Source organism: Periplaneta americana, chromosome 13 (genome assembly GCF_040183065.1).
Source record: "Periplaneta americana isolate PAMFEO1 chromosome 13, P.americana_PAMFEO1_priV1, whole genome shotgun sequence".
Taxonomy (NCBI): domain Eukaryota; kingdom Metazoa; phylum Arthropoda; class Insecta; order Blattodea; family Blattidae; genus Periplaneta; species Periplaneta americana.
Genome location: NC_091129.1, coordinates 108,476,205 through 108,489,146, shown reverse-complemented (window position 1 = coordinate 108,489,146; position 12,942 = coordinate 108,476,205). Strand labels below are relative to the sequence as shown.

At 35.8% G+C, this 12,942-nt stretch overlaps 2 protein-coding genes across 2 annotated transcripts in view; one reads left to right on the top strand and one right to left on the bottom strand.

Annotated features, from left to right (window-relative positions):
• LOC138712211 (acyl-CoA Delta-9 desaturase) overlaps positions 1-2,792 on the bottom strand; it is a 66,337-nt gene extending 63,545 nt beyond the window's left edge. The window contains exon 1 of the mRNA XM_069843739.1: positions 2,712-2,792. The gene's annotated coding sequence lies outside the window, so the exon portion shown is untranslated. The remainder of the gene's footprint in view (positions 1-2,711) is intronic.
• LOC138712209 (acyl-CoA Delta-9 desaturase-like) overlaps positions 1-12,942 on the top strand; it is a 197,800-nt gene that overhangs the window by 41,631 nt on the left and 143,227 nt on the right. The gene's annotated exons all lie outside the window — the stretch shown is intronic.

The following is a 12,942-nucleotide window of genomic DNA, read 5'->3' as shown; positions in this document are numbered from 1 at the left end:
TCTATTAATGAGGTTGAAAGTTTGTATTTGCTGTTCGTTTTATGTAAACAACAGCATTGTCTTGGTCCTCTCCTACATTAGAAGAGAGCATCTGTTTTGTATCGGTATGTCTGTAGCCGCTTGAACTGTACTGTGTACTTGTAAACTCCCTCCTCTCCATCCAGCAGCGTTGCAAAACTTCAATAATTAGTTAAATATTGGAATTGGAAAAAAATTGTGAGGACATTTTTCTTCCTTATGACATGAATAATATCAGTTAAAATAATGGCACTTCTACCCATTACACTCTGTATAAATTAAGAATAATTAATTACAGGGAATTATAGAGTAAACATTTTCAGTAACAAAATAAAACTGCCTTTAATTACCTGGGATGCCCAGTATCTTATCAGAATGAAAAGGATATCACTGCCAAGACCATGAGATTTCTTAAAAATAACCGGAGTAATAAATAAGGTTTTAAAATCTTCCCAAGTGCAGAAACAAACCAGATTTAAAATATATAACACTTTGACAATACTACACTATTATATGGATGTGAGATCTGGACTATGGAAAAAAAATGAATCTTGAATCATTGTAGCAGAAATGAAATTCACGAAGCGGACAGCAAAACGTCGTTGTTCCGGCAATAACTCCTATATGACATATTTATCTATTTTCAGATTTTTGCTCTATTAAATAACTTAAATAGTGATACAGCAAATAATAAAATCTCCTATATGTAATTAGGTATATTTCTTTCTTTCGAAAATGTAAGAATTCACAAACTCCTATGCACTACTACAATAGAAGAATGAACGTGTTTTTTCTTCCAACTAAAAAATGTCATATTTTTCACCTAGGAGTTATTGCAGGAACAACGACGAAAATACACATGACAAGATCACAAACACAGAAATATTATCAATTATCGGAACTTAAAGTTAAACCAGTTCTTCACAAAATCCACTATTAAAGAAATAAATGGATATTACAGTACATGTCGAAATAATATCTAAAGAGAGGTTACCCAACTTAATTTTGAAATACCATCCAAGATCTCCCTATTAGAATAAACAAAATAAGAGAAATGTTTGTTACAGTGGTGTATTTACAAACTGGAATCACGTTCACTCTCTCAAGTAAAGCGGAGGAAATTTACGTACCATAGCTCAAGTAAACAGGAAGCAATTTACGTAATTTCTTGACCTGAGAACAAGCAGGATTTAAGCCTAGGCAACCTACGCAGTTGCCTGGAGCGGCAATTCCCAGGGGAGCGGCATTTTCTCTCTCTTTCTCTTCCTTTTCTTCTTTCCTTTTTTGGGTGAATTTTGTTGGTAAATATTTTTTGAACTTTGTTCTTGAACACCTTGGGGAAGTTGGATATTGTTTTGTTATCGCATTGTCGTAGTCGTGGCGAGAGTAAAAGGAAAGTGTGCAGCTGCGTAGTTATATTGTAATGCCGATATCACGTTAATGAAACTGCTTAAATTTAACTGCTTGTATAAACAAGAATACATTATTGGATGTGTGTTTATTATTTATCGCTATGAATAGCTGCTAATCACAACTCCCAGTTACATTTTCCAATAAGTATCCTCAACAATACTACTTAATCACTTTTCAGCATGTGCACTATAAAATTCGATAAGAAATGTTTATTCTGCAAAGAGTTGGAGATTATTTTTCAATTTACTTTTAACGAACCAACAAAATCAATGCTTAAAAATAAACCACAGCGTGGCTTTCGAAAATCAATTTTGTTTCAACAATTAATAAGTTTGAATAATATATTTCTTAGCATCGAGTCTGAAAAAACATGAATAATATTACAAATCCCGACAGATTCTTCTAATTCTTTAAAAATATGCTAAATTCATGTGTCTGCACACATATATATCAAAAGTTCCATGGTCCCATGCAGAGAAACAGAAGTTTGTTAGTGTATGACTTCCAAATGGGAATATCGTTCATTTCATGAGACGAAATAGCGACTTGTATGCTTCGTCAAATTAACTTTGATGACATCATCAATGCTTTATCTGTAAAGAAAGTGCTATGGAAATCTTTATAATTCACAAGTTAGATGCATGTATTTTGATTCCAACGATTTGTTTTCTGAATTGTAACATTTCATTCAAAATCTATTTAAACTAAACATGACCTGTATAATAGCTAATCGTGCTGTAAAATAGACTGATTCTAAACGAAATTAACCTGCATAATTAATTAAAAGATATCTTTTCTCAATAGTATCCGAATCCCTAAACTTTATAGTCTGTGAGCAAGCACGCTTGCGATCGATTGTCGTAATTGGGGTTGTTGTACTCTTTCGTGTTTGTTTAATAATGACTCTTAAGCATTTATTTGATCTTATTTTCAGATTAATTTCGTGCTTCTTTCATTAGTTGTGAAATTCCTTCCTGAAATACTATTCAAATAATATTGGCTTGAAAACAGTTGTGAAATCGTTGTGGTGTGAATCATGCTGTAAGGAGCTCCAAGAGTCGGCCCAATTTTTTGTTCCTGGGACTGTACGCATGAATTGTCTCATATTGCAAAAGAAATATGCAATTAGTATTTCAGTGTAACAATACATTATTGTGTTTTATTTAGTAATAATGATTCTCCACTTCATTTTCATTTCAGTGCAATTACAGAGCATTTTACACACATTAGGAAAGCGATTTCTTATAATTTAGTAATAAATTTGCTATTGAACAACTTACCTTAAGTTCCTTTGTGAGTTAGTTCCGAGTAAAAGCGAATGAGCGGGTGTCGAGACCTCTTCCTACTAAATGCATGCAGCAACTGTTAATATTATAATAACATTATAGCTATGGCGTATTATTAAAAGTCACTTCCTCCAGCCACCCATAGTCACTGAACTTTCCCACAGTATGGGAATTATCATTTAATTTAAATACAATTATTCTACTTCTGTTTCATATAGGCCTATGTATAGAGCTATATAATAGATTGCTCAAATGAAACCCGGTCATCGCTGATAAAAAAATTTAAACTTACTGCGTAATACTCACCACGGTTAACGTACACCGTGTCCGAAATGAACCCTACCGATAAAGATACTAAATAATTTATTCCTTAATTATGACACACAAAAACAAATTAGGGGAAAATATTAATCAACTCAACAAGTTTATGTCAGCATCAGTAAATCTCAACATGTCCCCCTCTAGTAGCACGACACACATCTAACCTGTATTTAATCTCTCTCCAGGCTTTGTTTAACATCTGCGAAGTTACAGATCTTACTGTGACGATAATCCTTTGACGTAACACTTGAAGGTTATCCACTCTCATGTTGTAGACTCTGTCTTTCACGAATCCCCACAGAAAAAAGTCTAGTGGTGTAAGATCAGGAGATCGTGAGGGCCTGTAATAGGACCACCACGACCAATCCATCGTCCCGAGAAATGATTGTGTAAAGTTTCAACGACTGGTCCCCAATAATGAGGGGGAGCTCCGTCTTGCTGGAAGGTGAACCTCTCTGGAATCTGGGGTAGTGCAAAATTTTCAAGCAAATCGAGACATACCGCACCATTCACTGTGTTACCTGTGAAGAAAAAAGGTCCGATCACTTCTGAACTGGTTAATACACACCAAACATTTAACTTTGGAGAGTTACGTTCATGTTAAAAAATAACATGAGGATTCTCAGAATCCCAGATCCTGCAATTTTAGGGATTAACATAGCCACACACGTGAAACGTTGCCGCACCATGTCGCTGAAAGTCTCCATTTTCTAGCAAATGTTTGTGCCACTGAACAATGGTGTGCCTATCAGGAGCTGCACTGCCATATATTTCACGAAATCTCCGCTGAACTGTAACCGAAACTTAAACTCTGCTAACCAATAACAGCACTGCACTTTTTCTTGCGGTGTGAATGGAGCCATTTTGGAAAACAATCTGAGTATACACAACAATAGGAATAACAGGTTCGCCATTTCACGACATAAAAACTTGTTGACTTTCTCTACATTTTAGTGCAAGCTAGCCATATGCAACTTTTATGGATATTTAATTAGTTCATTTCTTTATTTGTAGTTTTCATTTCGGACACGGTGTATTCGTGACACCAGATCATAGAATCCCTGTGACCTGGAGTTGAACCAACTTTTCGCCACTTAGTCCGATGGAAATGTGGTTCCCATCATATTTTTCATCAAATAAAAAAAAAAAAAAAAAAAAAAAATGGAAATTTGCAGCAGAAAAGTCTGGACTGTAAGGAGAGTGTTCTGCAAAGATCTGCGTCGGTCGGATTTAGTCAGGTCTGATTTCGTGTGCTAACAAAGAAATGACGTAAGGAGCACGAGAGTACAAACACGCTCTGACATCCGTATTGTTCATGTTGGAGTGGGATCTCGGGTCAGTAGGGACCTGTTGGGTCTACCGGATCTGTACTGCGTTTCATAATGTCTGACAGGCGATGTAAACATTACCAGCAGACGAAGGGGGAAAGATAATATATTGCTATTCAACCAATGGCAGAGATCACATTCCAGACTAATCTTGAAGTTAGCCGGTCCGAGGCGGTCTACCTCCGCTCCTGAAATGTGACGTTGGTTGAATAGTAATTATTTATCCTTCCCTCTTTTGCCGGCAATATTTACGTCTCCTGACAAATATTATGGAACGAAGTATAGGTGCAGGACTTTACTCGTTTAGAACTAGGCAGTTACTTTTCGACAATATTGTGACCATGTCTAGCCACAATGAGATTCCGCCCTTTGAATTTCAAGAAAGACTTAAAACTGGAGAATTCATTGGCATATTCGAACCTAGTTGACAATATGGAGTAGATGTCATGACCACCTGCATGAGCCGCCAGAGCGCACCGCGGCAGTGAACTGCTTTTGCAGCGAAACTACAAACAACTTGTAACTGCTGCGGCTGGCTCCGTCTGTCTTTCTCTCTTTCAAGGTTTCTTTAGCACTTTGTGAGCACGAGTTGCCCCTCCAAGGTTATGTTAAATATGCGAAAGAATTTCTTGCTATCTTTCTTTTTTTCCTTAACTCTAGACTCTCTTCTTACAGCCTTTCTTCTACCAGTCTGCACAGAATGATTGCACGATTCATATTTTGAATGTTCCTCGTTACAGTCTATTTCCATATCCTGTAAAATAAATTTTAAGTTCAAAATTAATGTATCATATATATATAATTTTCATAAAACACTAATGAGTATTTTTATTGTTCAGAAATTACAAATTATGCATTAATTATGTAGTTAAATTTTATTTATTTATTTACTACTCACCAGTATTTGGCTACAGCACATAGATAATAACAATATACAGGAAACGGCTGTGCACTACTTCCTTTAGACTGCATTCCTGACCCATGGCCTTAATATTTTGCAACAAAACTTGTAGAGATTATAGAACACAACATGGCGATTCACTTAAACTGATGGGCGGAAAAAGGGCACACAGGCTTATGTTCTCTTTCTCCAGCCACAGCCTCAGTTATAAATTTAAAGCCGGATTTCTAAGCAAAATGCATATTCTTTTCCACACTTTTAAAGGTAAGCAGAAAGGTTATACTTGGTAAGACACACCTAGATAAGCAGTTTTAACTATGTTTGTTGGTGCTTATATGTGCTTATTTAGCAGGAAAACGTTTTTGCTTACTTATTTTACTATTTTTAATTAAAACATATTTTACCCAAAACTGTAATTTTAAAGGTGCACATTTCACTCCTAGACGTCATTTATCACTGATTCTCTTTTTTTTTATTGGCCAATAAAAAAATAACTTTAGTCGAATGCGTAAGAAAGCAATGCTAGATATGACGCAGGATGTTGTGAAATACTGCGAAGTTCTAATTAGGAGAGAACTTTGGGATTTCCCGCCAAGCTTCTCCGACTAGGCAGTATAAAGACGTGGATCTTCTTGTTTTCAGCGTGAGGAAAGTGTTTATAAAGTGACCGATTAGAATTCAAAAATTTTATGAACTTCCAAATTTGTCTTTACCTCTTCAGCCAGTCGAACTCGATGGAGTACGTGTTACAGGCTATGCCATATTACGCGGAGCATTTCAGAGAAGTGAAAAATGTTCTGAATTCCCTAAATGCAGACGATGCAGTCAGATTGCCACAGCCCACGAATGTTTTGCTAAAAACGGCATCCAAGAAAATATTCAATACATCCATAACCATTTCTCCAAAATACTCGAAATTTTAAAACAGTTGGAAGCTCGAAATAATTCCTTGGAACATTCACTTTCTCTGATAGACGAAATTTCGGTAACATTATCTTCAGAAACACATGGGGTTGCAAAAATTGCGTTCGACATACTCGGGTATTACAGAAAAATTCCGGTTACAAAACACTGTGTCAAATTTCTAAAAAACTTTCTGGTGAAGAAACGGGTATTGAAGAGGAATTCACCGAAGAACTGTGGTATTTTTTACATGCGCCTGTGACGTCATGCGACGTCGAAAGAACATTTTCACTGTACAAATCATTCTTCCCTGACAGACCCAGAAGCTTCACACAGGAAAATCTCAGGATGACCTTCCTTGTATACTGCAACAGCCTTCAGTAAGATAAGAGTTCTAAGAAGCAAATAATTTTCATCATATTTTCGTGTATTCGTTTTTGCTTATTTTGGTGATTTTCACTATTTTTCGTGCTTATTTTACTGTTTCCGTGTATTGTGCCACATCTGACACCAGAATTTTGTCGTGCCACGTGCCACCACAAGGGCGGATGGCTTATCTTCGAGAAAATCGCGAGTTATATCCTACTATCAAGACAACACAACGAATTAGACACTGCGTTATACTTCCTAACTCTCTGACATGATTTATATACTGTACTTGCTTATGGATAGGAGAGATTCCTATTTAGAATGTGATCTCAGGCTTTCGAAATAATCACAAGTTTAAATATTCACTATTACTAAGTTTATTAACAAGATATCAAATTAGAACAGATAAATATAGAATAATGAAATTGAACGATTATTTATGAAGTATCAAAATTGCTGTTAATTTTAAAGTATCAAAATGAACTAGTTAAGGCAAAGTACAAGAACTGAATTATTGATTTTACTTACAGTTGTTTGAATGTTTTAATAAGTACGATTTTATTACTTTCAAATAAAGTGAAAATATATTGCTTATGGTCATAACAAAGTTATGATGCTTATCATAACCCTTGGGCACAACACGTGTATTCGTTTTTGCTTTTTTCACCATTTTTCGAGCTTATTTGCTTGCTTATTTTACTTTTGATTGTGCTTAGAAATCCGGGCTTTAGTTATAATTATGGAAGTTCAGTTTATATCAGTGCCTCCTTAATTGCAAATAGCTCGGCCTAATGATGGAGCATTCAGATGAAAATTTGTTCGTCTGTGTGTAGATTTCTTGGCCGTCACAGAAGCGCATACAACTTGTTCTAGAGCTCCTTGTTGAGATTTTTTTATCCATGTACAGTATATAGATCTGAAATTTTTGATTACTCATGCAACTGGTGTATCTGATAAAATCGTAAAAAGGTCTGGCTGTCCAGCTGTTATGAAATGAGCCGGTTTCCTAACCTTCATCTGTAAAATTGCACCATCACATTATGTGGACTCCTTTCGAAGCAATGCAAGCTCTGCTTCAGCTGCTCCAGTCAAGTACAAGGACTCGATACTTGCAACTATAAATAATTCTCAACACACTTGAGTTTAGTTCCCACGTTGGTCATGATGCAAAAACCAGTCTGTTAAGTTATGTATTGCATTTAACTGCTAGATTTCTGATAAACTAATTTTATTGTATATTTTCTCGTTTTGTTTTGATTAACGGCAACATGGTTTTGCAGTTCCTTGTGATATCATAGCTGTTGTTTTCCGTGAATTGAATTGAAGCCTGTTTTCACAACCCCACTGATACAGGAAGAGAATAAAAATAAAAGTAACACAAATCACATCTGATCAGTTCTTTTCCTTTGTTACAAACGAAACAAAGATTAAATAATTTCATTCAATTACTTACCTATCTAACTCTTTTCTATCTGTATCGTTTCGAAACCCATTTAATTCCAAGTAAATTAGGTTCCTATTAAATAAAATTACATTTCTGCAGTATGTATCTATTATTTACAAAATTAATATTTTTCTTTCAGTTTGTCACGTGAGTTTCGAAACGAGTTCCAACAGCAAACCAAATAGAGTGAATTTAAATAATTCAATTAGGCCTATGTGTTATCTTGTGTAGATCTGTGATTTGAGTCTTCGATCATGCGCAGTATCTTATATCTGGGACTGAATATTCCAACGGCCCAATATTTGTTTGGGTAATTGTACGTAGAACATTCATTTTTAAAGAATTTACTCTGTTGCTAAATGTCGCTCTAAACTAGTTCCTCCTTAAAAATGTGTCGTTGTAAAAAATAACAAATCACATTAACGTTTAATACAGATGAAAACTGTAGGGATCTACTTCTTAATGACTATCATCGTGGTCAGTGTCACACTAACCATGGTCGCTATAAGTTGAACTGTATCCATGCAAACAAATTGCTATCTGTGTTCACTTAGGAGGTAAACTACCATTTAGACAGGTTCTTTACGCTTACAGCCCTAATAGAAAGAGGCGAGTTGAGTGGGAAGCTATTACTTACAAATGGCTTTTATAGAACACGAAGGTTCATTACCGTTCTCACATAAGCTCGCCATCGATTCCTATCCTGAGAAAGATGAATCCGGTCTCTACCATCATATCCCACCGCCCTCAAATCCATTTTTATATTATCTTTCTATCTACGTCTCGGCCTCTTCAAAGGTCTTTTTCCCTCCGGCCTCCCAACTAACATTCTACATGCATTTCTGAATTCGCCCATACGTGCTACATGCCCTGCCCATCTCAAACGTATGGATTTAATGTTCCTAATTATGTCAGGTGAAGAACACAATGCGTGTAGTTCTGCGTTATGTAACTTCCTCCATTCTCCTGTAACTTCATCCCTCTTAGCCCCAAATATTTTCCTAAGTACTTTATTTTCAAACACCCTTAACCTCTGTTCCTCTCTCAAAGTGAGAGTCAAAGCTTCATCACCATACAGAACAGCCAGTAATACAATTGTTTTATAAATTCTAAATTTCAGGTGTTTTTAGATCAGACTGGATGACAAAAGCTTCTCACCCGAATAATAGCAGGCATTTCCCATATTTATTTTGCGTTTAATTTCCTCCCGAGTGTCATTTATATTTGTTACTGTTGCTCCAAGATATTTGAATTTTTTCACCTCTTCGAAGGATAAATCTCCAATTTTTATGTTTCCATTTCGTACAATTTTGTGGTCACGAGACACAATCATATACTTTGTCTTTTCGGGATTTACTTCCAAACCTAATGCTTTACTTGCTTCAAGTAAAATTTCCGTGTTATCCCTAATCGTTTGTGGATTTTCTCCTAACATATTCACGTCATCCGCATAGACGAGAAGCTGATGTAACCCGTTCAACTCCAACCTTGTCTGTTATCCTGAACTTTCCTAATGGCATATTCTAGAGCTAAGTTAAAAAGTAAAGGTGATAGTGCATCTCCTTGCTTTAGCCCGCAGTGAATTTGAAAAGCATCAGATGGAAACTGGCCTGTACTGACTCTGCTGTAAGTTTCACTGAGACACATTTTAATTAATCGAACTAGTTTCTTGGGAATACCAAATTCAATAAGAATATTATATAAAACTTCTCTCTTAACCGAGTCATATGCCTTTTTGAAATATATAAATAATTGATTTACTGTACCCTTATACTCCCATTTTTTCTCCAATATCTGTCGAATACAAAAAAATCTGATCAATAGTCGATCTGTTGCGCCTAAAATGCACTGATGATCTCCAATAATTTCATCTACATACGAAGTTAATCTTCTCAAAAGAATATTGGACAAATTTTTTTTCGACTAACAAGAAAAGACTATACTAATAAGGAGTTTGCATTATTTTAAATTGGAGCTAACCCACAGACCAAAACATTGCTTTAAAACAAGATTTTTGTTTCTAGAATATCGAACAAACATAGAAAACGCGAAAGTCTGATACCGCGTGCGCCAAGGTGACCCTCCCCCATTTGTACCGAAATGAAGGATGTTTTTCGTAAAAAGACGATTTCGTGATGTGGTTTAAGGGGAAGGACCATCTTTAGTTAACAGTATTGTTTTAGAAGCCGTTCTCAGCATATCTCAAATGAAATAAGGACCCATTCACAAGCAAACGCAACATGAACACAAAAGCTTACGGTTAGGCTACTTAATGCATCTATTCTCAATGGTTTACATAAACAGAAACATTAGAGAGTTTTTGCCCAGCTTGCTAGCATTTACGCTAAATGCTGTCAGCTGACTGATGTTTTACGCATAGGTCACTTTTCCGTAACGATGAACTAAAAAAGGTGACATCCTAATCCGATCTTAGGGATCTTAATCTCTTTTCGCAAGAGCTACTAAAACTGGGATTAGAAATAAATCCTCAGAAATGTCAACATTTGATCCTTTCGACGAAAAACCGGGCAAGGAAGAAAGAAATTGTATCTAAATCTATAATCATACGATCACTACACGTCTTCATTGCAAGTTTTTTTAGGTATTATAAATTGGAACATTTGCAGTTACTTTTTTTTTTCTTGTGGACCGTGCCACTTTCTCTAACCAGAAACCAGCAGTAGTCTCTTATCATGTGGGGATCCTATCTTGCTTGATACCATTGGTCTGTTTTTTTAATGTACTGATGGAATCTGTCCCTTTTTTCGTCGCTCAAAGCTTCCACGTTTTGGGAAAAAGTCAAAATGGGAGTGGAGTTCAGGTCCATGTGGTGCGGGCTTAATAGCAGATAAACATTAGGATATATAACATTAGTTTTTGTTCTTTTTTATTGGCTCTAATTTTTTTTAGAGAGAAATAACAGTTTTCAGCATGGCTGGTTGATTCACGCCAGACCATCGGAAACGTGAAAGCCGTGTAGTTCGAGTTTTGTCACCATTCATCCACTAGTCATTCTGGACAGGACGTCTCAGAATAAGTTAGCAGCAGCAGCAGCAGCAGCAGCAGCAACAGCAACAACAACAACAACAACAACAACAACAACAACAACAACAACAACAACAATCTTTACGGTACACGAAATGACACTATAAACAATGTTTCCAACTGAAGTGTACAGAAAGTCGCCAAACCGTAGTTCAAAAGTAACTAGATTCCTTATTGTCAATGGACAAAGCTAGAGGGTGCTGAAAAATCGCCAAATCCCTATTTAAGCAACAGAAAAGTAAAATGAATTTGCAACCGGAAAACAGTTGAAAGTCGCTAAGTTGGCAACATAGCCTAGATGTAAGTTACAGAGAACGCGTAAGTTTGGAAACTCCAAGCTTTCATCACAGTCTAGTATATACAGTCACGAAGCTCAATGCGTAGTAAATATGCATCCATAGATAGTTGCTCACCACTAGGATCGCTATTATCCCCTCATTACAGACATTACGAAATAGTACCGGCACAGTCTATTGTTCCTAGCACCCTCACAACTCAAGCTTCGTGACTGTATATACTAGACTGTGCTTTCATGTTCACGTTGACTTGATTCGAGGGGAAAAAAAAAAACACATAGCACTGCATAAGAATAAAAGAGCGCGCTAAAATGAATTTATTTGTTGTTTCAAAATGATCTTTATCTTTATGGCAAAAACACAAACTATATAAAGATAAATAATTTGTTAAAAGAAAATATATTGAAACAAATAGCTTATAAAATGAAATCTGAAAGAAAGTTCTAAGTATAATAATATTCATACAACTTAGTATGTTTCCAAGTTATGAGAAATGTAAACGTTACAGGTTATACAGGGTGAATGGTAACCTCTACGCCAAAATGAAACTGGTAATAGGTAATGAAAATTTGAAAAAAAATCTAAATACGTTTTTTCTCCAACTTCCACCGTTTGAGGAAATCATTATGTTTCTATGAAGCATTTGGCAACATCACGTATCCTGCAATAACTCTAAGCAAGCGAAAAAAAAAAGATTCAAGACATTAACTGTTCAGATTATTTTTACCTATCTGCATGTATAGCAATCAGCCATTTCTCTCGGGCCATTACCGCAATAGAGCGCTGCAAACATTGGACAAAGACTATTTTTTTCCTCCTTAACGGTGCTTCATCGAAGGAAAAGTGTAATAAAAGTTTTCTTATATTTAACATCACCTCTTAAATTTTGGTGCAGAGATTACCATCCACCCTGTATATTATTTGTATAAGATATTTTATTTTAATGTAGAAACATAATTTGGACTGCTACATCGTCTTTCATCGCCGAAGCATTAATTTTTATATGCCACTCTTCAATTATTTTGTTTTGACGCTAAAGTTCTGTTGGCACGGTAAATAGCAAGGCAAATTTTATGTTCATGCCATACGTTTATGTCCTCACGTTAATGTAAACGTCATCGTTGCGTTCTTCATGGTTATCGCTTCTCTTACCCCTCCTGATCGTCGTCCTCATTCTCGCTCTTGTCGTCCTCCTTATCCTTTCTTGCAGCACGCTCCTGTGTTACTTCACATCTTAAAAGCAATTATTTCTAAGTTTTAATAGGAAATGAAAACAATTTGTTTTTGCTACATCAATCAATCCCATCATATGACACTTTTAACACAATTTCACAAGTCTTTCATTATATTATAATAATGGATGCCAATAATTTATTACTAAGCGAGTGGCTTATGTATTGCCGCATTCGATCGAATACATATTGCGGTGAAGAAGAGTTCAATGTCTCCTTCTAGAAGAAGGTTTCGAAATTATTTCCCAATTATCAACTCACTACTACTACTACTACTACTACTACTACTACTGCTGCTGCTGCTGCTGCTGCTGCTGCTGCTGCTGCTGCTGCTGCTGAAGCTGACAATAATAATAGTAAGTGAAATAATAATAATAATAATAATA